Source organism: Lycium barbarum, chromosome 6 (assembly GCF_019175385.1).
Source record: "Lycium barbarum isolate Lr01 chromosome 6, ASM1917538v2, whole genome shotgun sequence".
Classification (NCBI taxonomy): Eukaryota; Viridiplantae; Streptophyta; class Magnoliopsida; order Solanales; family Solanaceae; genus Lycium; species Lycium barbarum.
Genome location: NC_083342.1, coordinates 28,390,332 through 28,396,245, shown reverse-complemented (window position 1 = coordinate 28,396,245; position 5,914 = coordinate 28,390,332). Strand labels below are relative to the sequence as shown.

Here is a 5,914-nt window from a genome sequence, read left to right as displayed (position 1 = left end):
ACACAGACATTTACAGATAAGCCGATAGGGCTAACATACAGACGGAACCCGTAACCCACACATCTATCTACAGGCCTCTACAGACATACAGAATCATATAACGGGACAGGGCCCCGCCGTACCCGGAATATACACGCATACGGAGTACACAGAAGACATAAAATATATACCAAAAGATATGCTCCGGGTCAAAGGAGCTCTTCAGATAGCAGAGTCGGAAACCTACGCTGGCGGCGTATCACCTGGTGCGTCTGTACCTGCGGGCATGTAGCGCAGCCCCCGAAGAACGGGGGTCAGTACGGAAAATGTACCGAGTATGTAAAGCAGAAACGTAACAGATATAAACATAGTCCGAACTAGAATCGCAGAAATATAACGGGCAAAATCATAAGTCAAACTGACGGACAGAGTTATGATCCAGACAGACATACAGAATCGTGTTACACACAAATGGACAGAATTATAGTTCGGACAGACAGACGAAATCATAATACGGACAGACGAGCAGAATCTGAATCCATACGGACATACAGAAGCAGAAGCCATACGGACAAACCGAAATAGTCGTAACATAGACGGACAGACAGACAGTAGTATGACGGACAGAATTATGCATGCAGAGTAGCACAGAGTCATACAAAATCATACAAAGGCGTGTGCTTTATAAATACAGAGGGCACACGCATATATTCATACAGATCCCGGCCCTGTCTGGGGGCGCGGTAACAGAACCCGGCCCTCTTAGTACGGGACGCGGTGGACAGACAGAATCAAATTAGATCATATGCCATCCTGGCCGCCATCCCCATACACAGATCATACAGACATACAGATCCCGGCCCGTACGCCGAGGGACGCGGTGAACAATGCAGAGAAAGTATGCACGATAACAGAACCTGGCCCGGGTCGCAGTGAAAGAATGCATTGAGACAGACACGAATCGATAAATGAGAAACCACCTACCTACAGACTCAACATACAGACTCGATCAATCAGAAGGGTGCCAAACGGCGAGCCAAAATCAGAATATCCAGATAGTATGCATAGCACGCGCTCATATCCTAGTTAGGAAGGCACGACAGATTATCAGAATGGGACGCTCGGATGTTCAGAAATCATATTGTATAAATTACACAAAAATATCCATAATATTCACAAAATAATAGTTCAGAAGTTTTTGGAGAAGATCGGACCAAAACAGAAGTATTTTAAAAATCGTACCGGAAGTATCGGGCCTTGTGGGCCCACCTCGGACCAACCCAAGGCTACATACGTAAATTACTGATGATTGACCTTATGAGGTCACCCATACTCATTCGGAAGTGTTCCGACTCCGTTTGGGGAAGTTTTGTGCAAAATCTCACTTTAAGGACAATTTGTAAGAAAATAGGTTCAATTGAACTGAAGGAATTAGAGCGGTTTTCCGTCTCGAATTCCGGGGAACGGAGTCGGACCTAAGGCTCGCGGCCGAGCCTACCACATCCAGAACATGCCTAGGAGCGTATAGAAGTGCTTCACATACCTCGATGGCGCCTTATGCTCGCTCGGCGTCAATCCAAATTTCGTCCAAAATCTGGAAATGGTCAAGTTTACCATTGGGTTAGTTTCATTCTTTCAATACTCTATCTTTACACATAATTGCCTACCGAAATTTCGGCAGCATTTCCTCTGTATATACGACATCCCCGAGACTTAGCTCGGCTCAATTTAGCAACACAACAACCCAGGGGAGACATCCAAACAACAACAACATCAATAAACACTAAATCATACACTATGGCATTATTAGCCACCTTTCGACACGACGAATCATCTTTCGTTTCAAACTTGCATTTCCAACCAAAACTTATTATTTTCATATCCATTACCTACCAAAATCATTACGACACTCATCGGAGGCATCCATACCATATTCACATAACATTCACAAGTTACTCAAACATTCAACTTTCTATCAAATCACTATCTTTCCAATCTTTCCTAACTTTCAACATACGAGTTCATAAACGCATTTTCATACTCCAAGTTCATTATCATCAATCAAAATTTTAAGACATTAGGCTAAAGCGACACACTTTCCGACAACGACTTAACAACCAATTCTTCGTTTTTGGCTTAACCATTATCCTTCAATCTACTTCACAAAGCCATACACAATTAACATACAACCAAAATCAAATTCACATCCCATATTACACATAGTACCATACGGCCAACATACTATATTTTCCAACTCTCACTAATTCATCCCACTTTCCTTTCTAATACAATTTCCACCATACTACAACTAACTTACACAAGAATTCAAACCATTACAATCATGCAATACATATATATGCATTCGGCCACCACCCAAAAATTCCAACACACCAAATTTCCATATTTTTCATTCATTCACACATACTACAACCTACATACATCATTTTTTAACACAACAAAAGCATGAAATCCTTACCTTTCTTCAAGTTCTTCACTTGGGGTTGAAGTTGTTTTCTTGCCAAAATCTTTATATCAACTTGTAGATAATCTTGTGCTTAGCAATAATCTCTCAAGAGAGGAACTTTTTAAACCCAAGAATTAGCTCCAAATTTTTTTTTCTTTCTTTTCCTTTTCTTTCTCCTCTCACCCGAACCCTCTTTTTTTTTTTTTTTTTTTTTCTTGTTTTGATCTTGTTTCTTGAATGATCTTGTGATAAGGATGCATATATTTATCACATGGTAATTATATAACAACCATGGGCTTGGGCTATGCCTTGTGGCCGGTTGGGCCATTCCCAATTGGGCCTCTTTTCTTATTATTTTTTTTTTGAGCCCACTTGGCTAATTTTTGTAATTCATGGAACAAGTTTCCAAAATTCCAATTTTTGCCCTTGGCCTCCTTTCGTAATTCCACACCAAGGTATTCCTAACTTACACATTCATGCCAAGTAAGGTCCAATTGTGGCCTTATTCATCACAAGTCAATTTATCCTGAATTTTCCGAATGAACAAAAATGTCGGATGTAACACTCCCTCCCTTACTTTTACTTGTCGATGTTAACATATCAAGAAAATAAAAAAAACTTCTTCTTATTTTACCCTTCACATTAATTATTCATTTTCAAATCATTTTCTGAGGCTATTGAGACTATATACCAATAAATATGGATACTATGATAAAATATATACTTGATTTATTAATTTTCAAAGAACGTGAAAAGTCAAAAGTGAACAAGTTATGTGTAGGAGCATTAAAATAACTTTTGGTGCAAATTTGCATTGCTATTGTTCGTCCTCTCTTCACGTTTAAAGTATTGACAAAGAAGGAAAATGGGGATAATAGAAATAGAAAAGAAGATAAATATAGAATAGAAAAATAGATATATATTTTTAGTAATGTGGCCAAGTAATATGGACGAAAGGAGTACTTCATTTTTATTAATTCTTAAAGAACGTAAAAAGTCAAGTATAGTAATGTGGCCAAGTAATATGGGACGGAAGGAGTACTTTATTTATTAATTCTTAAGTAACGTGAAAAGTCAAAAATGAACAAGTAAAAGTGCACGGAGGAAATAAATATGTGTCGGAGAATTAAAATAGAAGTGCACACGTGTATACATGAGAAGAGAATAAATATTCATTACTATGGCATATATCCACGTGAGATTTATTAATTGTCAAAGAATGTGAAAAGTAAAAAATGAACAAATTAAAGTGCACGGAGGAAATAAATTTGTGTAGGAGAATTAAAATTGAATTGCATATGTCTATACATGAGAAGAGAATAAATATTTAGCTAGAACACGAAAATCAAAAGTGAACAAGTAAAAGTGCACGAAGGAAATAAATGTGTCGGAGAATTAAATTTAAAGTGCATACGTCTATACATGAGAAGGGAATTAAATATTAAGTACTATGACACATGTCTACGTTAATATGGACGAAAGGAGTTCTTCATTTTTATTAACTCTTAAAGAACGTGAAAAGTCAAGTATAGTAATGTGGTCAAGTAATATGGGATGGAATGAGTACTTCATTTATTAATTCTTAAATAACGTGAAAAGTCAAAATGAACAAGTAAAAGTGCACGGAGGAAATAAATTTGTCGGAGAATTAAAATAGAAGTGCACACGTGTATACATGAGAAAAGAATAAATATTCAGTACTATGACATATATCCACGTAGGATTTATTAATTCTCAAAGAATGTGAAAAGTCAAAAGTGAACAAATTAAAGTGCACGGAGGAAATAAATTTGTATAGGAGAATTAAAATTGAACTGCATATGTCTATACATGAAAAGAGAATAAATATTCAGCTAGAACACGAAAAGTCAAAAGTAAACAAGTAAAAGTGCACGGAGGAAATAAATGTGTCGGAGAATTAAATTTAAAGTGCATACGTCTATACATGAGAAGGGAATAAATATTAAGTACTATGACACATGTCTACAGAGATATAAAAATAGTTGGATAGAGTGTACAAATTATATAGCTTATGGTACAAGAATTCAATGCGAGTACAATTCGTGAAGCAGTGGGTACAAGGAGGGACTGCTGTGTTCGTCCCTCCATGGTACTTATTATATATAGAAAAATCGGCCAATCAAGAAACATTTTTAATCATCTATTTCCTTAATTCTCATAAAGCCCATTAGTTAACAGATTCTCCTAACAATGTCATTTATTTTCACTAGAACAAATTTCAAATTGACAACTACAGAATAATAAAACTCGATATTGTAATCTGACAAGTATCAAAAACAACAAAACTAACAAGTCGTATTTGTAGCAAATAAAGGTTGGCACCAATCTTTATATTACATAATTACCGGACATAGTTGGTAACATATGATCTAACTGTTATTAGAACAGAAAAGAAACTCAACCGTACCTTTTTAAACTAGGTATTTAAAACATACTTTAACTATTAAACATCAGAAACTTAAACTCATCATAAAGAATTCTTCAACAAAACTTTGATTCGTACAAGATGTTGAATAGAAAAGTAATAGCGAGAACGAACCTTTGAATTCATTTCCATTAACAATGGAAAGCAAGAACATTCTACAGATTTTCAAAGCTAACCTTCAGGTCCACAAACTCGGAACAGCGAACAAAACCTCGAACTCAAACTTAATTTCCAAACCAAATCTTTTCGGAACTGGTATTTTTCTCTCTCAGTATTTTTTGCTCTCTCGGTATTTGGCTCTCAGTGTTTCTTTTTTTTTTTTTTACTCTCTGTTTACTGTTTTTTCTGTGTGTTTTCTATCGTGTGTCCTTTTCTTTTTTATGTGTGTATGTTTATATAGATATCTGTGTCTGTGTGTTGTATTTGTAACAAAGTGCAATTGTGCATCATGAAAAATGGGACGTGAGGGAGTAGGGAGTAGAGTCCGGAATCAAAATGCCCAAAAAAAAAAAACATTTTGAACCAAAATATCCCAACAAAAAAAAAATGTTACCAACCTACCTTTAGCGCAGTAATTTACTGCGCTAAAACAGTTAACGAGGACGGCTCCGTTAACTGCTATAGCACAGTAATTTACTGCGCTATAGTGTCCCTCCTTTATTTCGGCCCATTGGTTTACCCTTCTTCCATTACACTTTTTAACGTACTTTGACCATAGATTAATCATGCTTCGGGACCCCGAAACTTCAATATTTTATATAAAACCCTACTTATTTTTGTACGATTAATAAGGTAGGATCAATACATCAAGGATACACAAAAGTTCGGATGACCGTTTTAGTGGTTGAAAAGTGCTCGAACACCATTTTCGTTTGAAGGCTCGGTGACATTAGCTTGAAGTTCTTTACGAATACTTAAACTTGTTCATTAATAATTAATCAAAAGTTAGTCAAAATGGCAGCATTCATACAAAAAAAAAACTTAATTAAATTGCATCATTCATAACCTTGAGTAGATGAAAATAC

The 5,914-nt window shown here is 36.2% G+C and overlaps 1 long non-coding RNA gene across 1 annotated transcript; it reads right to left on the bottom strand.

Moving 5' to 3' along the window:
* On the bottom strand, nucleotides 1-5,563 carry LOC132599662 (uncharacterized). The gene is made up of 3 exons (XR_009566927.1): nucleotides 5,004-5,563; nucleotides 1,523-1,573; nucleotides 1-257 (listed from the first exon to the last, which is right to left on the bottom strand). It is a non-coding gene; the product is annotated as an uncharacterized LOC132599662 (long non-coding RNA).
* Between the last annotated feature and the right edge of the window lie 351 nt (nucleotides 5,564-5,914).